At 32.9% G+C, this 27520-nt stretch overlaps 1 pseudogene; it reads right to left on the bottom strand.

Annotated features, from left to right (window-relative positions):
- Positions 1-4664: 4664 nt before the first annotated feature.
- LOC149552127 (inorganic pyrophosphatase TTM1-like) overlaps positions 4665-27520 on the bottom strand; it is a 75703-nt pseudogene continuing 52847 nt past the window's right edge.

The raw sequence follows: 27520 nt of genomic DNA, 5'->3' as shown, positions 1-27520 counted from the left end.
TGATTAATATTACAATAAAACTAGAAAATAAATCATCATAATGTTGCATAGTTGAGCAAGTCTCACCAACAAGCAAGCAATTATCAAACATGAAACAATTACAACAACACTTGAGCATTGTAGGCAAAAGCAACTGACTCACAGGGATAAAAATCATTTCATTGATGCAGAGTCTATGATTTTTAGCTCAAAATTTTTAGAAAACAAAATCCAGTAAACATTACAATCAGTAAATACGCTTAAAAAGCATTGGACTTGGAGACTTCTTACCTTTAAAACTTCCAACTTGTGTAATTGTATAGTGTACTGTCAATTGGATAGCAAGTAGCATATTACCAATTACACAATTTTATTACAAAGTTATATAATGTAAATATAAGGAATTAGAATAATCATCCCATTATCCCTATTTATCCTAAAAGGAGACATTACACCTTTCTCACTGATATTAGTAGTTAGAAACATCAAAAGTGCAGTCCAACATATTAGGTATTACCTTAATGGTGTCATCATTTCATGACTCAATCCTTATGTTCTCTTTCTCATCCCAATGACTTCATGGTTTTTAAATAGTCAAGGTGTGCCATGATCCATTTGATAGGATGGTAATAAAAACAAATTCCATGGAAAAATTAAAGAGGTGTTATGAAATCAACTTTGTTCCACAGTACACTTGATGACAAAGTAATGAACTTGACACGTTTGATGCTACATTGGATGAGATATGCTAAGGGAGTATTAATAGAAAAACTAGATGTTATTGCCTTATTTGCCAAGTTGGGTCAATGAGAAAATGTGTAGATTACATCTCTTGAGACTACGATGATGATGCAATTGACAATCAAGAATAAGTATGGATTGGGATAGGAAATTCAATAATATCAATAGAAAATACTAAGATTTCATGGATAGAATTTGATGCCTTGGATTTTGTAAGTAGTCTAATAAATTCATTTTGTTCTATCTTTACTGATGTAAGCAAGGTTTGAGGTAAAGAAACTAAGACTTGAAATGATTCCTATGCAGTTTCAGTCAGAGAAAAATGAAAACTTTCCAACTTCTTTCAAGTTAGAACACTGGAACTTTTAGACTAGGTGGATATAGTGGAAAACATGAAACATGGTAACTTGTATCATAGAGATAGTGCAAATATAGAGAGTTGTTACTCACATTCTCCTAGATATTAGATACAAAAATATACAAACTCTATAGGTTGACATCATAAATTCTACCATGAAGTACCAGATTTGCAATTTTGCTTCAACCATTTTAATTCTACTTGATATGCCAAATGATTATTAATTATAATCAAAACTAAAAATTACTATTTTAACCTCTATTCTGAAACTGGACATGAAACTTACACTTTCTATTGCTTCTCAATGGCCATTGAGAGCTTAAGATAAAACTGTTGCAGAAATGGCAAGTGACGATAATCTCCATAAAGACAACTAGAATTTATGGGCTACATCTAGGGTATGCATGATCAATCCTTACTGAATAGTGGCTTGCCATCCACTCTTTTTTGGTTTTAATTTGTCTTTTGTTTATCTTTGTATTATTGCTATTATGTGTTATCAACCAATTCTCAATCTATATATAGGACTATTGGTACTGATCAAACAACTAGAAAGAAGGAGAAAGGGAAACATCATGCCTTGTCAAGATGCCACTATCACTTTTCATTGATGATCTTAGAGGATCTGTCAAAAAATAATGAACTCAACTTGCCTCTATTCAAAAAGGTTTCAAGCTAAACAACACAGGATTTGGGCACACGTAGACAAGGAGATGGAAGATATGGAGTGGCTAGGAACACATGTTGATAGAAGAGATCAGATTAGTGGATATCACATTCATAGAAGAGAGATATCAAAAATAGTAAACCATATAATTGTGTTGATATAATCTTTCTACTTTGAAAATATTCTATTCACCTTGACTTTGGTTAGAGAAGGTAGAAGTTAGATGGGGGTCAAGAATGAAGGATAGAGAAACTTTTTCTGGCAGTAGCATGCACTTTGATGGAATATAGTAGCCATCATAACCTCAAAGGTTATCACTAAATGATAGTTGATGGAATTTCTCAAGTGTGAATTCTCTCTCATGAGTGTTGAAGGCAAGCATGTCTAGAATGTTTCAAAATGAAGTGCACCATAGTTCAAAAGGTGGGATAAATGTTTTTCTGCCTCCTACCACAAGCTCTAACAAAATACCATTAGTTGGGCAGCAAAAAGAGGTCACTCTCATAGGGTCAAACCAATAAAAAAGTGCATAAAGTTGCAAACACTACCCTAGTAGGAGACAATATTCAAAGAAGTACATATTATAAATGACATGCATTGATGGAAGAAAATTAGGAGTATTGTGAACCATCTCAAGTGCTTCAAGATTGGTTTCTCCCACATGGCCTTATCCAATCTTCTTTCTATTTCTCCCCCCACATTATTTCATATAGCTTTTGAGCTGAAGAGTTCAATGGTGGTATAGCTAATATAGTAGTAAGATGCTATCATCACTAGCTTAGCTTGATCAAGTAGCATAATGCACCTTTCTAGTTTGTGATCCATCACATTTATATGCTCCCTAAGCAATGGTAGTCTATAAATCACCTGGCATAATGCAACTTTTTGGCCAATAAATGATTACCCTAATCACCTACCATAATATGGCTTGCTAGTTTGTGATCCAACATTTTTATGCTCCCTAATGATGGTCTATGAAGCACCCAAGATATTACAACTTGTTGAGTTCATTTGAATTTCTACATAACACATCTTGCTCATTTATAAATTTGTGTAGTGTGTGAGCCACCTAGCATAATGCAGTTTACTGGCATGTTTTTTCCATAGGAAATTATAAGACACTAAAATATTTCCTTTCATTTCCTCTAACATTGTATACCAGCACAATACATGAAACTACAGATATTGAATTTAAAGATTTTGAAGTGAACTTAGTGCTTTCTCTCAAATACTAGATAGTTGAAATGAGTTATCTTGATGGGGTGCCCTCCTCTTGAGTAGGATTGGTCCTCCTTTGCATTCCTTAATATCTTCATTTCAAACCATTTGGGAGGGAAATTGTCACAGTTAAGGCTTGTGCTCAACATGTGTCCAATGCAAACCTTATGCCTCAATCATGAGAGATTTGGCATTTTGCAATGGACTGCAACAAAGATGTGCTTCAATCCTCTTGTTTTGTTCTTCAGAGACAAAATTGAGAAATGAAATACATCATTTTGTAATACCAAGAGCCTTAGCCACTCGCATGTTTTGAATCTTCATGTCCCCTTGTTATATAGTTTTGGATCAAGGAGGAAAAATTCATATTCTCTTCATAACAAAAATTAAATTAATTTCTAAGCCTAACTTAGATAAAAAATAATGTCCTTAGGTACATCTAGTTGTTTGACAATATGATAATAAGACGATTTGAAGGCACTTCTAGAAAAATTGGTCTTCTAAGAATATACTATCTCATTTCTTCTCCTTTATTAGAGTGTTAAAATTCCTAGTGATAACAAGATGCCCAAAAATACCATCACAAAGAGATATATTTACAAAGAACTTTTGTTAAGTTTCAACTACAAGTGATTTTTTCCTACGTTTATTGAGATTTATCCCCACTAGAACTGCTCACCTCAATCATTTATAGTTTCCTCAAACTATGTTCAGAGCTATTTTGTGACAATAAAGAGTTAAGTTCCAATCTCTATTGCAAAAATAAATCTACAGATTAAACTAAATTTATTTTCCCTTCTTGCAAAAAAAGCTATTAGGTAATCTCATCTCCTATATGCAGAACATTTTGGAAATGAAAATCCTAAGACAATAACTTTCAAAAATTATAGGATGCCCGTCATCTAAACCAACAACAATTTTGAGATATTTTACAGTATTATGTATATCAATCTAGGTTTGATATTTTCAATGGGTTGTTTGTTATCCAAAAACCACTTTCAATAAACACAAAAATCAATTTACATACAATATAGATGCTCTAAAATAGAGGGAAAACAAGGGTAAATAATTTTGACAATAAACAGATTTTCTAAAGCACTGGTAACTTAGCCAAAATCAAATTTCTTAGTAGACAAGATAAAAAACAAAATAAAAAGTTAAACAAGATAATTTTTGAATAGCTAGGGAATCCAATAGTTCACCAAAAAGCTCCACGCCTACCATGGTTGACTAGGCAATAGTTGGTTGTTTGATTTCCAAATGCAAAAGCAAATTCACAAAAACAAACTCTACTTTCCTAGCAATTTTTAGGTGACATTGTGGCTAGTAAAGAATTGTGCTCTCCATTTCAACCAAAGTTGTTCCAAAATGAAGGCTTTGTTCTTGTATGGTAATGCTGGCATTTTGGGCTTGATATTCAAAAAAAAATTTAAAATATGAAACATTAAAACCTTTTCATCAAATAAGGACCATTTTTAGAGGCATGGATTATTCATTGCTAGCTATGAATTTTATATTGGGAAAGACCTATAATAAGAGTAATCTGAATTTGAAGTAAAATGTTTGCAATTAAGAGTTGAGATATTCAAAACAATTCTATCTTCTTTTTTGCACTTTAAAGAGTTGTACTTGCAAACATAGAACCCCCATTACCATGAACATTCAACATTTTTTAACTCAGTGTCTCAAGCTCTCTATTACTCACCTACCATACTGATCAAGACGACCAAGTGCTGGATCATACAATCCCTCAAGTGCAGGCCTGTTCATGTTATCAAATAAAATAGGACTTGTAATACACTTTACACTTGAAGATCACACCTCTTCATTTGTATAAAAGGTAAATTGAACTGATTCGACATCTTTGGTCACCACCTAAAGCACACATCCAATTTTGTGAGAATATAGAGAAAAGATAAACTTGCTTAAAACCAGAAAGACAAAATCATAATCTCTACAATCTATTAAAGTTATAAACTTACTAGAAACAATTAGATCAAAAAAATATAGAAAAGAATCAGACTTGAAAAAAATCCCTTGTTCAAAATATTCTAAGATGAATGATGAATGATGAATGGAAGAGATAAATATGGATCAATTTTCATACAAGACCAAAAGCTATCAGTAAAATAGGGTATGTCATGTGACATTACACATTAAGCATTTAAGGCCTCCTTAAGCCAAGCAAGAGGAAAAATAGAAAATAAACTACTGGCCTGATTGGACCAATGAACAAAGGTAGCTAAGCACCCTTCAACAATCAGGTACTTTTTAATCAAAAGACACATACCTCTTCCGACCATTATAAAGTTCCAAAAAATTATCCAAGGATAATATCATCTGAACAATTTGTGTGCATATTTGGAGATAGTCGTAGAATACAAGAACCTAGTAATTAATTTCCACAATAGGCTTAGTTACATTTAGGACTAAAAGAATGTAGTGTCGTTTGCCTTCTTTAGAGCAGGTGCAGGAAAGCCAAATTGTGGGATTGCCAATCCAAGAAAACTCTTTTTGGTTTCTTGGTCATGTCAGTTTTCCTCTATGGTTGTGAAGTAGTTAATAACCTTGAAGTCAACCCTATGAGATCCTCTTAGTTGAGGCTAATATATTCTTGATTGGAGGCATAAGAAATTATTCATTTGTTAAGTGGAAAAAATAGATAAACCTGTCGGCACAGTACAATTCTTGGAGGAAGCAAAATGGCAAGTGAATAGACAAACGAGACATTCATTAGCAATATTCTTGCAACTCTAAAGATGCGATAGAAAATTGGTGCTACAAAAATTCATAGTTGTTATGTGGACAAAATGAAATGGCCGGAGAAAAACACATTATATCAAAGAAGTCAACCCCATAAGGAAGCATGATGAAAAGACCTATTTGAAGGCTACAATTAAGGTAAAACCTAGAAAATTATTAATGCAATTGAGGACCATGTCTCCTCAGAACTTCCATCTTTTGTCGTGAAGGACTGCTTGAAAGTAAATTAAATGACACTCAATTATAGAGTGTGCAACCCAAAAGGATATCGATAATCAGTTTGAAAACAATTTGAAGGTGAGTAGTTTGACTGAGCTATTTGAGGAGGCCAGGCTTCACCAAACAACAAACTTCTTGGTCAAGATTCACAACAAGAGAGCTCACATCGGAAGAAATTTGAAATCATGTTACTTTTGTGGCTCTTGGTCCCCTTAGCAGCTTGGTCTTGTGCATATCACTAAAGTTTCTCCATTCATTAATTCATTTGACAACAGAAAGCATGAACTAAATTTTTGCCAAGTTTATTTTAAATATTCAGCCCCTCAAATAAATTTAGATATATCATATAAAAAACAAATATAAAAGAATCACCTACTAAAAAATATAAGCATCACTTTTATTAATGTAGATTTATCCATAGCCAAATATGAATAATATTCACAAATGGAATACCATCCACTTTGTATACTTAGATAAACACATACCATATTATTCATTCTATTGGGTGGTTGAAACTTGCTAGGTGGCACAAGGAGAGCATGCAAGAAGAACATTGAATAACTCAGAGGTTTTCCCCAACATTTTATCTTCCCTTGTTGTATATCCCAAATAAGCGAACATATATGAGATTCATTCTCCCATAATCGCTTAAGATGGTTTTCCACCTGTTTTAATATATATCCAAACAAAACATCTCAAATCAAGATACAACTATGAGAAATACAGTCCCTAGAAAAAAAAAACAAAGAAAAATAGTAAGCAACATTCAGGACCTTATTGTAACAAAAAATTAGATCAGGCACATATATGAAGGCTAAAATATATAATATGAACAACACAAGAACAAATCAATATGCTTGTGAATTAGCAACAGTTTTTAGATTCATGGTAAAGTATCAGCTATCATAAAAATAATGCAATAACTATAATTTCCATAAATATACTAGGAACTGTTAACCAATCAGATAGCAATTATTTGGAAACTTGCAGTAATCAAGAATCTTACAAGTAGTGAATTAATTTTATAGCGAAGTAATCTACACATTAACTCACCTAGCTTAGTTTTGGTGAATTTTTGGCAACTTTTGACTTGAAAAATCATGGTATGTCTTGCAAGTTTTTATTGAGTGATATTTCAAACTATAGGTGGAACAAAAAAAGTAAAATAATAATTTCACTACCAATCATTTAGAGCCCATCAAAGAAGCTCAGTAAACATACTCTTTAGAAGATTGTTATAATATGAATCTTCCATAAAGCTTATCTTCCAAAAGTTCCAATATAATTTGAAATATGATCCATAGGTGACATTCTTCACATATTGCAAACAAATAACAAACTAGAAAACCCATGATATGACTAAAACACCGCTTCTCAATTGCTACCACAGTACTATTCTATACTTATTTTCTTTGTATAAAAATAAAAACCTCTAATATCTAGTATCGGAAAAAGAACACAGGAAAGACGAGTATCAAAATCTGAGAGATACCCAATCCATAAATTCATATTTGACACAATGAACAAAGAGATTGAAAATACCAATCATGTCAGATCATGTGGGCCAATAACAATGGTGAAAATGATAACAATGTATCCTATGGAAATCAAATCTAGATCCTATAAAAATGGAACAAAATAGTTAAAAGCAAAGAGTATCTTCCAACCAAAATATATAGCAAATGGAAACACCTCAAAGTTTAATAGTATGTCTTTATATTTCCAGTTTAAAAAAAAGAAAAGGAGGATCAAGGTATCTTAGCTTCAACTAACCATAAATAAAAAAGTACTAATTGAAATAATTATGATAATTAAGCCATTTAACAAACATAAAATATATACATAAAAGAATGTGAAAACAAGCCTTCATGTTACTACATGGTGAAAATGATATAGCCAAAAACACTTTTTATGATTTCAAAAAAATACCTTTTACTATACTAAGTCTTTAACCCAGGCTTTGCATTAGATATCCAGGAAAATGACCTGGGACTAGTAGCCTCAGAATCATTTTGTAATCACTTGGCCTTAAGGTCATCGGGAAGTGCCTGTCAAAGCACACAATACATAAGTACAAAATATAACTTGAATGATAACTTGGTGACTTGTTTGGTGTATAAAAATATGATATGAAGCTTTGTGACTCAATCCCTACCCTTATTTTAGCTATTAACCTCTCAAGTTGTATTTGCTCAATATAGGAGCAAGGAATATATGACCCATCAAGGCCTAGTTTTCGAGAAACCTCTGTAACTAAGGACATATCCTTACCCTGGACTTGATGATGAATTCACAACAATTCAAATCAACAATTTTCAAAACATCAGAAAGACAACAGTACCTCTCAAATGGATACCTTTGCTAGCCCAAAAAGTTTTGAAATGTGCTGAATACCTGTACGTACTTCCACTGTAGTTGTTCAAGCTTATCAACTTTCACTATCACTCTATCATATATGAATATATGACTTGTTTGCTTCAATGATGAAGTTATTGTGTATCCTAGGGCCATCAAGCCTCCAAGAAGATGGACACCAACTTCAAATGTTATCCTTGGAGGTATGATAAATGGATGATCTGTAACCTATTCCTACTATAACAATGAAATTCTATCATTTTAGAAAAGTAAAGTGCACCAGGTACCAATGACATAGCAACTACTTTTAGTTTGAAATGAAGACTTTCACTATCTCAAAGACAACTTCTCGGATAAAGTGGATTTCACTTTTACTAAGAAAGAAATGGATCTTTCTTAAATTGGAAGATATTTGCAACTACAAACATAAAATTTACATATCAGAATTTGCAACTCAAAAAATATGTTAGATCCTATTATAAACTGAGGCGAGGGATAGAGTCATAATTACCTCAAACATAAGGTTGTATTTTCCCTCTCTACTTCACATCCTTAGGTAAGACTGGTATGTCTCTACATCTTCACTAGGGGGCAAAAGATAGATGTCATAAGTTTCTTTAGTTTTTCCAAGATCTTCTATGCACAAAACTTCCCTAATTTGGTCCTCTATAATAACACGACTAGACTACAAAAAAAGTAGCAGGCACATGTATTAGGCAACTAAAGTGTCTAAATACAATTATCCATTGAGAAACTTAGCTAAATTATGATCTACATCAGATCATAAGATGTTATATTATAATACCTTCAAAATGTAAGTTGGGGGTTGAAACCCAAAAAATGGATTAAATTTATTGATAATTTTAATATGTGCATTATCCAGTTGAGGTTCAATATGCACCTTATACATTGGATAAACCTACAAAATCCATTCTCACATTTAATAAAAAAATAAAAAAATATCATTTGTAAATGCCTCTCATTAGAGAACACAAAGACACATATCTATAAATAATAATCCAAACTATAGTTCTTGAGAAAAAACACCAAGCAACTTTGTTCTTGGGAATCATTGCCATTTAAAATACATAAGATCCCACCAGCAATGCAAATTAAAATTTGAAGATTGTTCTCTTGTTTCTTTATTCCAATGATCAATCAATAATAACAATATACAAAAGACAAAGGCAAACAATAACCCATGCTTATAAAAGGAATTCTTAGAAGTAATATAAGCTTTAGGAGTGAACTCCATATCTTGGTTCCAGTCACACAAGACAATGGGTTTTGGACCAGAGGCTAATGTATTGTTTAACAATAATCTAAATTTAGAAAGAAAGTTTTGAATCCACAATTAGTAGCAATACATGCTTAAAAGACATCACTTGAATCCTGGATAAATGAGGAGTTTCATGGAAGAAATCTTGAAGTAAAGTATGACATTCATGACATCAGATATTGGCTATAGTAGAAAAATAGGAATGCCTAAACCATTATACATTGAATATGCCAACAAAAACTATGCATCCATGTCTCACTTCCTCAATCAGTAGGCTTTTGTTAAAATGATTTTATGCTCTACTGTAATTATCATATTATATATTTGTTAAAATTAAGTATGTTTTTTAAAGAGGAAAGTAAAATAAAATTACAAATCATCTGAGATGTGTTTTGGTATTGAGCTTCAAGGGAAAAGTGTACACCAAACCATCTATGGGGAGCAAAAACAAATGTAGGTGTGGTCTAGGACCAAACAAAAGCATTTTGACAACAAAGTTTCATTAATCACAAAGGTAGAATTTATGATAGTTGTTTTTTCAAGTATATAGGTCTAATTCAAAGATATGCCAAAAATTATTATTGGTAGTTATTTAATGCCAATTAGAATTGAGCATGTTTGTCTTGCATTTGGTATGTGCACCTACCCACAGTACTACAGAAAGGAGATTTAAGCATGACAAGACCTAGTAAAGTTATCAATATGCTATAGTCATTGACTATGGAAAACTAAAGACAGTGATGTTGTGATTCTTAAAACATATAACAATAGAATAGATGTCTCATTTAAGTACAAATAAGCTAGCTATGTGCACTTACACATCCTGTAGTAAAAGATGCAGACTTATGATTAGATATAATGTATAAACTCAAATACTCAAAAGACTGGCATGTAGCAGCCATACAACACATGCATAATCAAACTAAATATGTAAAAATGTTGTCCCTATAATTTATCTTGTGTAATGGCCCTTAAAAAAATAAATGAACCAACAAAGAGGAGATTATTCAACTTGCTATTTAGGTATGTTGGTTCCCAAAAGGAACCCCCTTGCCAAACTTTATAAGGAAAAGTCAACCTATCATTTTTTATATTTGAGAAATGAGCTTTGTAGGTTCTTGATCACAACGACCAATATCCCTAAGAACCCACTTGACAAGATCAAAGTGAACACCTCCAGTGACAAACACACAAAGATCTAATAATGGCTATAATTGTTCATTTAGAGCATGGATACCCTCAATGATAACAATCTTAGATGATGGAATTTCAACATCCCTGGAAAATAATTGACATAAGATGTTAGCCAACTCTAAACTTTAGTTCAAGAAATTCCTAAACAACATTTAATATTTCTTGCAATGCACTCAAAATTCAAAACTATTATATTACAACGTGTGACAATTACAATTAATATGTTTCATGCAAACTAAGTCAAACTTGTAGCCAGTGTGATAGCTAAGCTTAAAATCATATACAAGATTTTTTTATAAGTTTCCATCTTTTAAATCCCTTATGTTTTGAAGAAGAGTACCATAATTGGTCAGTGCTAGATCTGCCAATAAAAATATAGGGAGAAATCTTAACAATATGATTGAGACTACATTTGTTTTTCTCAGTAAAAGATGCAAACATCCATCTTTACCCACCAATAAAATAGACTTGTGCATGAAAAATTGGTAGTATTTAGAGAAAGGTCAATGGAATCCAATAGTACATAGGAGGAAAAATATAAAAATATAACCAGTCAACTTTTTCTCATTAAATTTGGATGTGCAAAAAGATAAGAATGTACTATATCTACGCATGTTCTGTATCCAAAATCATCTAAGAATTGATCAGAACATTCATATTGAGATCTGAATCTGAATTCCCAGCAACAGAAAGTAGAGAAAGAATTCCAAAATTTCCAAACGAAAAAATTTAGTGACTTTCATGTCAATTTGGGAAATGAGAACAAACTATTAGCTTCAGCTAGATAACAATAAAGCAAAGCAAAAGCACACTGTAATGAAATAACTAGATAGTTGAATTCAAATAATATCACCCATGATTATGGATGCATTGTTGTTAGCTGTTTTCAAATTGCAAAGCACATTACTCAAAGAGATGTCTAGCAAAGAATTTGCAAAAATTAAGAGAATGATTTTGACCATCTGATCAGTATAGAAATTCCTCTACAGTTTTCAAGTCTTATCTTCAAAAATTGACATATTTAATAAAGAAGAACAAATAACTCTCAAAGAATACTAAATAATCTTTTCACTTTTTATTTCATTAAACTGTCTCAATTTCTTTATTGCACTAAAACCAATGTCCACAAAAACTATTAAAATTTTGAAGAAATTTTTTGATTTCTTTATGGCACATTCTCAATGATCTTTACCGTTATGATCTATCTTAATTCTTGGCACCTTAGGCAAACCACTAGTATTCCATAACACATACTTGACCTTTCTTTAGGACATTATAATAGCTCAAGGACTCAAGATAAAAGCCAAGACTACCACATTCTGGTCTCCCTTAAGGAAGAAACAAAATTGGGATTAAAAACATATACAAGATTCTCTTTAAATGGTCCAAACAGTTGTAAACAGTTGTAATATAATGTTAAGAAGTTGCATTCATAAAGAAAGGGTCCTCCACTATTCAATTTATGAAAGAGATTCAAGACTAAGATCTCCGGAAAATGGCTTGACCACCATATATGTCCAATAAATCAGAATAAAAAAGCAAAAGAACTAATAACAAAAGACAAAAAATTAAAAAATTCTTGAGCCTTAAATGTGACACTATCAACTATAGGAGAGAAGTTGATAATTTATGTTATAAGCCCAAAAATGATGGTGTGCAAGTCAACAAGCAAGATGATGACAACAAAAACTACTCTCCATTATGATATTGCCATTAAGATTGTTTAGTTTTAATTAGGTTTACCTAAATGGAAAGAAGAAAACAGAATTTTTGGAATTAGTGTAGCCCAAACAACAAAATGCACACAGTGAGCGAATTAGCGTAGACTAAGTAAAAACTAGAATGAAATGGATTACTTGGCACTCATGAAGATTAATTACAATAAGAAAACATGCTCCAAATCAAGCTAAATATCACATTTAACTATTTAATATCCTCGATTAATTTAATTTAATTTTATCATCAATCTCAATTTATATGAATAATCAATTTATACTTCATCTAGAATCTTTATTTATTATTAAAATAATTTTATTAACATATAATTGCTTTCTACAATAATTATTATCTATAAATAGATAAATCATATGAAAATCTCTCTATATAAAATCACCACTGATTGTAAAATACTCACTTCAATTAATATTACATTTACCCCTTTCTGAGCTAACAATATTATTTCAAAGAATAGTTTAAATAATTTCAATAAGCCTTTGAATTTCACATACCTCTATACTTCTATACATACACTCCAAACTTCATTCAAATAATTGTTTGTACTATAACTTTAGAGGTCAAATTATTTCTCTCTGTTACAAATGCTTTTGAGCATGGAACAATTAGTTGATAAGAGTTTTGATTTTGTAGTCATGCTAATCATTTGAATAGTACATAATTTATATGTCAAACTTTAAATTTAGCAAATATTAATATTTTCACTTTAATAGTCAAATGCAAGAGCTTAAAATGGACACACTAGAAGTTGTAATTTATACAACAAAGCAATTCAGCACAACAATGACCTTTCAAGATTAAGTTGTCACAAGACACCAACATTTTAACCTATTGGTATAATTTTCATTTTCATATTCCACAAATTGTACAACTATCCATTCGAATTTTGTGGGTTGTCTTAGGATATGGTCTATGATAATTAGGAGATATTGTTAACAAAAAGTCAAATTATGATATTGCTATCAGTATTTAACAATGTAGCTTTTTAGTCAAACTTATTGACCCATGTTCATGAATAGGTGTTTTCTCACCCAGAAATGTGATTTCAAAAGAATATTGGTTACATAAATTTTAGGGTATATGAATTTTTTTTCACATTAAAAAGGGTGAATATTACATCAGACAAACTTTCTTTTACATATTCATGATAAATATTAAGTGGCTCAAAGTAAGCTACATACATGAATAGGTTTCTCCAATATAATTATTAGCAAGAATCCCAGCAAATAGAAACCACTAGTGGTGCTATCATCTAGGAATCAACCAATTTAGAAATTTTGAAATAGGCACTACATGACTTGCTTTATATTTGCATGCATTGACAACATCCATCATCCTAGCACACCTTACCAGTGGAAAATTATAAGGCCTATGAATGGGAAAAATGTCAAGCCATAGGTGAGGGTTTTGTTAGGAGTGAATGAAATAATGATGCTTCTATTTATTTTTAGGAGCAATAAAATCAAGGGAAAATATGTAATGTTAATGCGTGAATATAATACTCCCAACACAAATGTAACACTGATTTTTTCTAGGCAACTCAATAACAAAACAAAAATCACTAAATAAAAATGACACTGGGGCTTTGATGTTTTATGAAGCTAAATGGTTGAGTATGATTTGGAAATAAAAAAAATTAACATGACATAAAAAAAAGTTAAGTGCCTAAGTATGCTGTGGAAATTTAAAAAAAAATAACATGACATAAGAAGAAGCTAGATGCCTGACTATGATGTGGAAATAAAAAAAACCCTTCACACCATAGGAAAAGTTTTTTACAACACTTCTACACTTCTCATAACTAATATGGTTGAATGCTTCAATTATTTTCCTTATTCCCAATACCTCACTCACAAATTAGCTAAAAATTTATTAACTAGAGCAACATTTAAAAATAAAATTGATGAAAATGTTGTTTATAATTAAGGTAAAAATAGGGTTTGACTTGACTAAAAACCCTTTAACAACATATCTTTACTAGATTAAATGTTGACCATTACAAACTAAGATAAAAAGTTGTTCAAATAAAAGAATAATAGATCTAATAGTGAACAAACAATTGAAGAAAGAAAAAAAGAAAAAGAAAAAGCTAGAAAAAAATACAGAACTAAGCATGGGTCTTCAAGGTATCCACCACCTCAACCTCATGTTAGTTCATGTCATGAGCCACTTTCTTGAGCTCTTGGATATCTTGGGGAAAGTTCTTAGCCTTCCTTTTTAGGTTCACTCTCATCCTCTTTCTCGGCCTTGAACATATCTTCTTTACCTTTCTCCTTATCCATCTTGAAGTCAATAATTAATTTATCTAGATAGGCATTTTCCACATTATCCACTATGGTGCCCGTGGTCTCCATTGTCAATTTGATGAATTTGTGGCCAATGTTCATAATAGTCTATAGAGAATCCCTGATTTTGTTCAATTTTTCATCAAAACCATTAACATTACTTTCATAGTACCTTTTGAGTTTTTCAATGTCCCCCATGGTTTTCTTTAGGCATTTCGCAACATATTTATTTTCCTCCTCGGTCTATAGATCCTTCTCCATGCTTCTTGTTTTGCACCACTTATTTTCTTAACTTACAAGATTACTACACATAGCCCTTTATTTAAGTTTCAAATCTTTAACCTCATAAAAAGCCCACTTAATAAGCCTAAAGAAATCAAACACTCCATTCCTCGTAGTGGACAGAATGCCATGAAGGTACTCCTAGTACAATTTAAGGTAATAAGAGTCAACCCTCAAATCAATGGGCAACCTATTTTCCCTATACAGTGTAAGATTAATTGGAAACAAAATTGTAGCAAAAATCAATGGAAAACCTAGGTCTATTTAGACTATCTAAAGTTAGATACAAAGTATACGAATAATTGGAAAGAAAAAGGTAGTAGAGACCTCCTGGTTGAACTAGCTAAAGGGTTTCCATTTCCAATGTAGGGGCTTCACCTTTACCAACTCACAAGAGAAAACACTCTTCTTGAGACTTACTTTTACCAGCCTTGAGATCAGGAGGTTGAACAAAGGTTAATCTTTCCTTTTCTAGTAGTGAAGGGAATAGGAGTTGCATTCATTTTACTCTCTTTAGGAGGAACATGCTCTTCTTCCTCCAACTCTGATTCCCAGTGTTGCAATCCTCCTCTTAATTAGAAATACTAGTGTCATAATCTTCCTCATATGAAACACTAATTAGAGAGGACAAGAAGCTAGAGTTTCAAATTTTCATAAATTAGAAGTAAAAGACTCTTATGAAGAGCTCAATTTTCAATTAGAAAGTATTTTCTTCTTATCTTTAATACTAATACTAAGACTACATGGAAGACAAGAAGTAAAACATGATGAACCCTAAAACAAGTATAACAGAATGAACACCTAATAAATTATCTGATATGAAATTATTATTCTCTTCAAGTCAAAGTTTCTAAAACAAACATATACATAATGACTTATGACTTAACTTTTCAAGTCTACATATTTATTTAGATTGTTCTCCATTGTTATTTCTAAATTCTACTGTGTATGTTTTTCACAAATGATTTGGATCAGTTCTGTGATTCCTGTAAGATAAATTTTACTCTCAAGTCTTCAAGTACAGAACAAACTCCCGTGAGATAATATTTTTTTAATGAATCTGTTTTTCACAAATGTAGACTGCAAGGCAAGGTTGCAATAATCACATGCGGCTCAAGAGGCATTGGAGAGGCAACTGTTTAGCTATTTGTAAATGGCGTGGGCTGTTCTCCGGACAAAGTGCACGTGAAAGTCAAAATATTTCAAAAACAAATTTCTTCAGATCTACTAAAACACACTTTTTTTTTCAGATTTGTTGTTGTTTTCTGCATTTAACTATTGAAATCAACAGAAATCCATACTGATTTTTTTGTAAAATTCAGCGTGTTTTCGTAATTTTCAGAAAAAATCAATGGTGCAATTGTCGGAAGAATAGCTCCATCCTTTGTAAATCATGGAGACAGAGTCATTATTGCAGACATTGGAGACGACGGCGGTACAAAAATCGTTGAATTCCTCTCTGCTTCAGTCACATATATCCAGAGAGTGGCGTAAGCAGTCATGGATTTGGCCATAGAAAAACACGGAAAACTTGACATTTTGTATGGTAACGCAAGAATCATCTAGGCACAGAGAGGAAGCATGGCAGAGTATGATATGTTGGATTTTGAGCGAGTGATCAATATCGATGTAAAAGGTGTGCTGCACAACATTAAACACAAAACCCAAATTATGATACCCAATAGAAAGGGCAACATTATCTCTACAGCTAGTATTGCAGGAATAACGAAGAAATTGCTCTTTACTCCTACACAACCTCCAAACATGTCCTAATTGGGCTTATTCAAGACGGTGCCGCCAAGTTGGGAAATGCGGTTTACAAGTAATAGTTGCAAGACACTTTTCACGAAGTCTTTCATTCATTTTCATGAGAGATGGGTTTGTCAGAAATATAGATTATATACGCTTACCTCATTTGACAAAGATTCTATGTCTGTAGAAATCAATATACTTCGCCACCAAATCATTATGTAGTGGGAAAAGTAAAGTATTTTCTTTACCTCCCATATGCTAAGCAATTATTATTCAATTCCTACAAATTCCCCCAAAACCCACATCAGATCCATACAAATCACATAATATATTATTCTCTCAGTTGGATCTACCAGTGCAACTTATCTTTTAGCTAAATAGAATAATATTTCTTAGACTTTTATTTGGGCTAGAAAACCATAAGCCTTTAATTAAGCCAATAGGCTTTCTCCCTAGGAGACTTTGGTCAGATTTTTTAGAGTTTCTGACATTGTCGGACGCTGGAAAGAAGAAAGTTTGTCGGACTTATTTGTATCGCAACAATTGTACCTAATACCTTTACTATTGTTGTTGTATTGAGTTGTTAACTTAAAAATAAAGTGATTTTCTTTGAAGTGAAATTTACGATCACAATCATGCATAAATTCTACATTGCAATAGAAATGATGGGGTTACAATGGGACCAAAAGTCCAAGTTTTATGGTGCTAAGGCATATTTATACCCCTTTGTAAATAAATGCACGTATGTACTTTTATTGTAAATTATATATTCATAGTCGCATTGTTTCTAATCTCATTTCAATTTGAAAACATACTCTAAAGGTGATCCATTCAGAGACACTATGTTAGTTTCTCACTGATTAGGAAATACAAGATGCATTAGAAGAACAAATCCAAACAATTAATTTAACTATGACTAGACTAAAGGACCATGTCATTTCCGCATTATCATCTAGTGTTGAGTCTACAATAGCAATCTTAGATATTCAATATACTAGCACTTGCACCTTTGATAATGCAAGGGGTTATGCCGATAGTCTTATGTACTTTTGAATATTTTCTTGAGTATGTTCTTTATGTAATATGTTTGATTCAGTTGTGTTATTTTGATTTCTTGTCACACTCAAAATACAAATGCTTTTTCTGAAGAACTATATGATATAGGTGGTCCTCCTTTTGTTTGCGTATAATTGTATATGGATTGCTTTTCATTTTTGAGTATCTTTCAAAAGTGAAAGCAGGTCGGATATGAAGACCATCTATTTTTTTTTTACTCTAGATATAGTTGTAAAAATGAGTCCTTATCTTTCAATTCCATCGACTCTTCTTGATTCCATGGCGGTCCATTGTAGTTTTCAAAACGTATAACAACATGCATGGACATGTTTGGTGGTTTGGTACCCATTCTGTAGATAATATATGTGGTTTCACTAGTCGCTCCATTGACGAGTCTTGCTTCTATCCAAATGTCTATTGTAGGCATTACATATCTTTTTGATATACACATCAACTCATTTCCCCTTCCTTATGTCTATCTTATCTTACCTCTCTCTTTACCATTCACCTCTCATTATTTATATTTCATTTTCTCTATTTATCTTTTATCTTCTCTGTGTATCTATCTATAATATACTATTTATCACCTTGCATATCTCTATCAAATTATATCTCTTCATCTTCCCACTCTCCTGTCTCCTGTTCCTATTTCTCTCCCTCTCACTTCCTTCTTGTTTTCCATTCCTTCCCTCATATGCCCACTCTCTCTTACTATAAATCTCAACCAATTAATTTTAACACAAAAATAATAATCACCTAAATTTTAATTATAAATTTTAATATTACAAAAATCAATTTCAATTTTAAAATTGCTAAATATAATAACAAAATTTATTTAAATAAAATAACATTAAAATAATTTAATATTAATTCAAATGAAATAATATGAAATAATCTTTAAAATATACTATAGGCAAGAGCCTACAACACAATGGTAAATTGTGAATCTCTTATCGAAGAGGTCTTGGGTTCAAATCTACTAGTGGTAAATGTAATCGTGTAAGGAAAAAAACTCACAACTGTCACCTAGAATTCAAATTAACGAATAATTATATATTTAATATTATAGTATTTGAAATCAACAATTTGAAATTGTTATGTCATCATCTATATCTTTTTATCTCCATCTTTCTCTATATTTATGTATCTCTATGTTTTTATATCCATATCTCTCTCTAATTTGCACCCTCTCCCTATCTACCTCCATATCCTTTCCTTATATCTTTCTTATACACACATACACTTTTTTTGTCTACCCCAATCTCTATCTTATCATACCCCTTTCTTTAAGTTTTAACTCTCACTATCTATATTTTATTTTCTCAATTTCTCTCTAATATTATATAACTATCTATATACTATCTATCACCTCAAATATCTTTATTATATCTCTTCATCCCCTTACAACGCTCTCTCGTCTTCATCTACCGCTCCCTCCTCCTTCCTACTTCTTTGTCTTTCCCTTATATTTATCTCTCTAACTTTTAATCAATGCAAAACTTTTCACCTCTCTATCTCCCTTTATATTATTCATCTTATTCACTCTCTCTGGCCTCTCTCCTCTTGTCCTCCCATATATCCATGTCCACCCGATATATAATACTTCTATAAAATAAAATAAAATAAACACTTACAAATCTGCTCTAGTTATCAAATATATCAATATTTAATTTGTCAAAGTATTTCATCTTATTCTCTTAAGATTTCTACATATATAATTTTAATATTGATTTCTCTAAACTTAAATTTGAATTCATCTCATTCATAAATATTAAAATATAATACAGTTCTTAATTAGATTTTTTTTAATAAAAGTTAAGATCAAAGTTAAATCTAAAATTGTTGTTAATAGGTACCTCTAAATTTGAATACTCTCAATGTAATGCTCTATATTAGATGGCTTTGAATTAGGTCTTATGAGTTTTGAATTAAGCACGTCACCACTCTAGAATTAATTATAACTATAATATGTTAAGATTTTCTATTATCACTATTACTTTTTTAAAAATATAATATTATTACAATTTAAATACTGTTGTAGTTTTAATATATTATTTTATATTATAGATATCTTCAATATATTTACATTCATCTTTATGATGTTGCATTTTTTTAAAAACTATTGTAATCATTGTTGAAATGAAGAAAATTGTAAACCCTAATTTCACAACACTAAATAGTCTCACACAACACTTGAAATGAAACACAAGTATATTTTATATTCGATTGTCTTTAAGTGAAATTGGGAATGTTAAGTAATAGAGACACCTAAATACATAGATATATTTTTCATCTTTATCAAATTATTTGTATGAGAACTATATAGCTCTAGTTTATAATAAAAACCTACTCAGTATTAATCTACATTTGATCTAGTTTATTAATTGAATACTTTCAAGATTGAGTGAATAAGTTCTCATTTAGGTTGTTTAGTAGAGTGAGAATTGGTATTTTATCCTCTCTCTTTTAACATATTACTCAAACACAAAATAATGGCAATACATCAATCTTTTTGTAATGGATGAAGCTATCAATAATGATTAATCAATTCTTTATCAGCTAATTACAAAAAAATAAAATATATTAATGCATCTAATATGTGATATAACTTTATAAATTTATTTAGAAAATAATAAATATTATAATAATAATACTAATAATTTCTTACTTTCATTGCACCTAGAGACAATCAAACATACAACAGAAAGAATGTTGGGGAAGACGAAGTAAAGAAAGGAGCATTTACTGAGAATATCCACCCAAAAGGAGAGTGGCTTAAACATCACACACTAAGCTTAATTCCTAGACCAGAAGTGTTAAATAGTCAAAGTTGACTTATTTTTCCCAAGCTTAATCCTTCCCTTAGTGTGTGATGTTTAAGGGTGACCCCCAAAAGAAAAGAAAACATGTAAAATCTACCTCCAACGGTTGGCCGAAGCAACCTCCATATAAGAAAAATCGACATAATACCTCCACTATCAAATATTTCAATATTTCATTATTTATGAAGCATAACTTCATTATAAGAATCATTTATGTGTTTCCTTTCCCTTCAAAAATTAAGTTTGCTTAAAAGACTATCTTTTCTTTTTCCATTAAATTTACATTAGATTGCAGGAACCCAAGTTTTGAGAAAACAAACTCTACGAGTTCTTGAGATTATTATCTTCCCATCTCCTGTTGCCTTCATAAAACCCATTAAAATCTCGAACGCGTAACATTTCTATACATATTTCCCTCTAACACCCTGACAAAATATATCTCCACAGTTTTTTGAAATGGTGAATATATATATAACATTTCTATAATTATATATATGGAATGCATTGTGTAAGAGAGCCGTCAGAGAAGTGTGCAGCAACATATAGTGTCAATAGAAAATTCTAAAATTATTGAGAGTTTAAAATAGATTCCATCGAGGACGGAAACAAAACATTAGACAAGTAATAAAGCTTTCCAAGCACTAAGTATGATTCTATGTGAATTTGTTTTCAAATTTTGGTGGAGAAGTCATCAGTCGAACATATGTTGGATTGGATGCGTCCATTTAGAAACGGATTTTTAATCTCTTGGGTATTTTGTAACAATAAAATCATTGAGGAAAATAACATGTTTCAGTGATGCTGTAGATTTCACTAATGTCGAGCATCTACGAAGCTTTCCTTGCTTGGAAGAGAGATTGTGCATTGGTTTTACCAAATTTCTATTTCACTGTTTTTGTTTCTGCTTCAAAACAATCGCTTTCAATCATTTGAAATTTAAATTTAAATGACACTTTACAATGCAGAAGTCTATAGTTCTGAATTTAGTTTTAAGAAAATTGTTCCGGAGATATAGATTGTATTTTCCTAAATAATTCATTCAACGAACAATACTATCAGATTCTTATATGTTGCTAAACTAGCACTTGCATTTGAAGGAGCAAGGGGTACGCCGATAATGACTAAAGGTGTTAGTCTATATAATATGATTGCTCACATTTGTTTTTTTTGTTAGACATATAATATAATATAAAAGGAAACTTACAGATCTAAACAATAAATTAATTATTCTTAATTTGAAATAATTAAATTTAATTATTTTTAAATTCATATATATATATATATATATATATATATATATATATATATATATATATGTATTATAAAATGAAAAGAATTGTAGAAGGGGAAAACAAAAATAAAAGATCGTTAAATTGGTATGTATTTTGTTCACAAAATAAACTATCTTCGAGGAAAATAGTAGAATCTTTTAGCCACATTTTTGGTTGCAAGTTTAATACATTATATGCATTAGATGATAATGAGTAGTTTGTTTTTGGAACAAAAAGAAATTGATTTATTTTAAAAAAATGATTTCCATCACCATAAGGGACATCATCTCATAATGTCTGTAACACAACTTTATTCATTGGGGAAAAAGAATATTCAAATGCATAAACATAGCCAATTAAAAGTTGATAAAGTATCACACATAGACTCATATATATTAAGGGAGCACTAGTGAGAGTTATTGCAATCAAGATTCTTCTTTTCTTCTAATAATTGTAATAGATTATTTTTCATTCTTATTCATATTGATGAAAGGAGAATGTTAGTTCTATTTGAGAGTTCTCTAGTGATTTAACTCTTGATATAGTTGTAAAAGTCAAACCCTGTCATTTTGTGTTACCAATTGTGAAAAATCAAACTATTGCAGTCACTGATTATTAATCTCCTATCACAAATGATTATTAAACTGCTGAAAATAAATTCCCAGCTAATATCGAAAAATAACACAACTGCAACTTCACTTAAAATATGGAAAGAAATGCGCAACAGAATCAACACAATATTTTCGGACAAATTGTCCCTGGAAAAACCCCTAAGGGAAAACCAGTTCTACAGATGAGAAATTATATTAAACTTCAGCAAATCAAGAGATACAAAATTCCTTGCATCACACTGGCAGAACTCCGACAACCTCCTAATTTCTCCCGCTGATATTTCTCACTGCTATCCCTGCGCTAACACTGCGCCCTTGCTAACACTGCAAGACTGTTTGCTAACACTGCAAACTCCTTCTCCAAAATGCTTCTTCGCTAACACTGCAAGACTGTTTGCTAACACTGCAAACTGCTTCTCCAAAAGCTTCCTTGCTAATACTGCAAGACTGTTTGCTAACACTGCAAACTGCTTCTCCAAAAGCTTCCTGCCTGTTCCCTTGCTAACACTGCAAGACTGCTTCTCCAAAATGCTTCTTCCTGTGCCCTTGCTAACACTGCAAGACTGTTTGCTAACATTGCAAACTGCTTCACAAAAGCTTCTTTCTGTGCCCTTGCTAACACTGCAAGACTGTTTGCTAACACTGCAAACTACTTCACAAAAGCTTCTTTACATCCAAATGACCCAATGACCCCTTTCTATACTACTCCTATTGGTAAACCAAAGACCGAGATTAAATCTAACCAACGGCTGAGATTAAGAAAACTCAACAGCCAATAATAGAATTGGTTGCAAAGTGTCCAAAAGGAATCACTAAAATTAGTAAATAATAACCATTTACTAATTTTTGGCAAGTGGACAAACAGCTGTCCAAACCATCCATAAATACAACCGCTATTCATAGATAAGGACGAACAGCTGTCCAAGCTACCCATAAATAGTGCTGCTATTTCCGGGTCAGAAATAACAGCTGTCCAACTAACAATAATTAACACTCCCTCTTAGCGAGGAAGCTGTTCTGCATGACACCCATCTTATCTCTGAAGAAGATAAATTTGGCATTTCCCAAAGCCTTCATCAGAATGTCTGCTACCTGCTCATCTGTAGGTATGTATTGTAGTCGAACAACTTTCTTCAATTTGCACACGTGGGTCTCTTTGCTGTGTGCTACAAAGCCTTCTGGTTGTTCTATGTATACCTCCTCCTTCAACTCACCATTGAGGAATGATGTCTTGACATCCATTTGATGGATCTGCCATCCCATCTGTGCTACAAGTGAGATTACAGCTCGTATAGAAGTATACCTGGCAACTGGAGCAAATGTCTCCTCATAGTCTATTCCCTCCTTCTGAGAGAACCCCTTTGCCACGAACCTAGCCTTGTATTTCTCGATGCTACCATCTGCACCGTGCTTTATCTTATAGATCTAGCGTGATCCAACTACAACCCTATCTGTTGGTCTAGGTACTACCTCCCACACATCATTCTGCATTATTGAAGAATATTCCTCAACCATAGCATCTCGCCATACCTGATGTTCTGCAGCTTCCTGATAGCTAGAAGGCTCACTATCTACCAACTGACTAACTAATGCCACATAGTCATTGAACTTGGCTGGTTGTCTTCGCTGTCTAGTACTCTTCCTAGGAGCTCCCACAAACTCCTGAGTATCCCTTTGTGTATCTGGAACCACATGGTTCCTACTGCCAACTGTAGAGGATGAAATGTCAACCTCTAAGTCTTCCAGATGCATTTCCTATTGCACCTGTTGCTCCATACTCTGTGAATCTTCACTAACTGAGTCTACACTCGTACTGGTAACTGTACTTGAGCTTTGATGCCCTTGACTTGGTCTTGGAGCTTCTGTTGGCTGCTCACTCTGATCATCTGCTGGCAAATCTCTGGATCTCTTGAATGCCTTGTCCTCCATGAACTTGACATCCCGTCTGACAATAACTCTTTTAGTCCCCGGAATGAAAATCCTGTATGCCTTTGAGGTCTCACTGTACCTAACAAAGTACCCCCTCTCTGCAGTCTGATCTAACTTTGTACGTGTATCTCCAGGAATATGACAATATGCCAAACTCCCGAATATCCTGAAGTGACTAACATCTGGCTTCTTCCCTGTGAAAGCCTCCTCTGGTGTCATCTTCCCTAGCACCTTGTGTGGAACTCTATTCTGAATGTAGACTGTTGTATTACACGCCTCTGCCCATAAGTAACGGGGCATGTCCTGGTCATGTAGCATAGCTCTTGCTGCCTCCGATATAGAACGGTTCTTCCTCTCAGCAACTCCATTCTGCTGTGGATTGTAAGGAACAATCCATTCTCTCTTGATTCCTTCTCTGGTGTAGAACTCCTGGAAGACATTTCCTTTGTACTCGCCTCCATTGTCTGACCGAAGAACCTTTATCTTCTTTCCTGTCGAGTTCTCCACAAGAGCCTTGAACTCTTGGAATCGACTGAAAACCTCATCTTTAGTCTTCAAGAAGTATATCCAAGTCTTTCTAGAGAAGTCATCAATAAAAGTAACATAGTACTCATATCCTCTGAGAGATTTCGTTGACATTGGTCTACAAACATCTGAATGTACTAGATCAAGAACACCCTTAGATCTGGTGTCACTCCTTGGAAAAGATGCTTTCGCAAACTTCTCCAACACACATCCCTTACATACATCGTCATGCTCTGTGCTCACCTCTGGAACACCTGTCACGGTCTCACGAAGCAATCTAAGTGCCTCATGATGAATATGGCCCAACCTCCTATGCCATAGCTCTCCAAGATCTCTAGGATTATTGTTGCTCATAAGTGCCTTAGGAGTATCAAACTGCAATCTATAAAGGCGACCACTCCTAACTCCAATAGTTATGGGTGATTTCCAATCCTTGTGCTTAATCAACACATGTGTCCCTCTAAAGAGTACATTATACCCCCTATCCCGAAGAACATATACATAAATCAAATTCATAACTAAGCCCGACACATATAACACATCATGAAGAGGAATTATCTTTCCATTCTCCCTCTGAAATTGAACAATCCCTTTCCCAACAGGGTTGAGTTTGGACAAGTTTCCCATAGAAATCTGGATGTTGGTGTCCTCCTCCTTGTAACTGGAGAAGTACTCTCTAACTCCTGTCATATGAAATGACGCCCCACTATCTATATACCAAACACACTGTGAGGTTGAGCTAACCATACAAGCTATAAGTGCAAACTCATCTTCCATTCTGCTGGAGAGTTCTTCTGCACTTGCTGAAGCTGCCACCTGCTTCTTACCCTTTTTCCTCTCTGGGCAATCACTGACATAGTGGCCAAACTCGTGACATCCAAAGCACTTAACCTTAGAAAGGTCCTTCTTCTTCTTTTCACTTTGTGAATTTGATCCTTTGCTAGATCCCTTCTTTGCTTTCCCTTTACCCGCTAGGGCAACGTTCTCTTGTTCCACCTCATTTTTCTGACTCTTGTTGGCCCCATTGACAAGACTTAGTCTAAACTCCTCCTGAGTGAAATCAGTCCATAGTCGATCCCAACTCAGTAAAGTATCTCGTCCACTGACAACTTGAACAAAGACACTCCATTGTTTAGTAAACCAATTTAGGGCTATTCTCACTAGCTCATCATCACTAGGGCTATCTCCAACAGCTGCTAACTCATCCTTGACAAGTCTGAGCCTGGTGAGGTAACTTGTGACGTCTTCTCCCTGATTCATCCGGGTATTCTTTAGCTTCTCTCTGAGAATCAACTTCCTGTTAGTGGTAGCATTCTGGTACAGATTTAGAATGACGTCCCACATCTTCTTTGTTGTATCTAGCTCCGAGATATGTGGAACAATATGATCCTTGACACCATCAAGGATAATCCTCCTCGCTTTGGCATCGTCCTTCCTATATGCTGCAAGCTGTGTTGCATCCGTTGGTACAGGTACACCACTGGTAGCATAATCCTTGATACCATTCTCTTCCAACAATAAAGAAATTTTGGCCTTCCAGACACCAAAATTTGAGGCACCATCCAATCTATCCTGATCTCTCAAACCAGCTGAAGCCATCTCAAGGGTTTAAAGCAATAATAAATCTAAAGAGATCAAAATTTCTTTCCTAGGGCAAAACTCTTCTACCCTTAACAATGCTCTGATACCATGTGAAAAATCAAACTATTGCAGTCACTGATTATTAATCTCCTATCACAAATGATTTTTAAACTGCTAAAAATAAATTCCCAGCTAATATCGAAAAATAACACAACTGCAACTTCACTTAAAATACGGAAAGAAATGCGCAACAGAATCAACACAATATTTTCGGACAAATTGTCCCTGGAATAACCCCTAAGGGAAAACTAGTTCTACAGATGAGAAATTATATTAAACTTTAGCAAATCAAGAGATACAAAATTCTTTGCCTCACACTGGCAGAACTCTGACAACCTCCTAATTCAAAAGGCTTCTTTTTTGTGCCCTTGCTAACACTGCAAGACTGTTTGCTAACATTGCAAACTGCTTCACAAAAGCTTCTTTCTATGCCCTTGCTAACACTGCAAGACTGTTTGCTAACACTGCAAACTGCTTCACAAAAGCTTCTTTACATCCAAATGACCCAATGACCCCTTTCTATACTACTCCTATTGGTAAACCAACGACCGAGATTAAATCTAACCAACGGCTGAGATTAAGACAACTCGACAACCAATAATAGAATTGGTTGCAAAGTGTCCAAAAGGAATCACTAAAATTAGTAAATAATAACCATTTACTAATTTTTGGCAAGTGGACAAATAGCTGTCCAAACCACCCATAAATACAACCGCTATTCATAGATAAGGACGAACAGCTGTCCAAGCTACCCATAAATAGTGCTGCTATTTCCGGGTCAAAAATAACAGCTGTCCAACTAACAATAATTAACACCAATATCAATTTTTATTATTTGA

The sequence above is a fragment of the Cupressus sempervirens genome, chromosome 6 (assembly GCF_028749045.1).
Source record: "Cupressus sempervirens isolate cs-2001-9-10 chromosome 6, ASM2874904v1, whole genome shotgun sequence".
Classification (NCBI taxonomy): Eukaryota; Viridiplantae; Streptophyta; class Pinopsida; order Cupressales; family Cupressaceae; genus Cupressus; species Cupressus sempervirens.
This window is presented reverse-complemented; position numbering and strand designations above follow the sequence as displayed.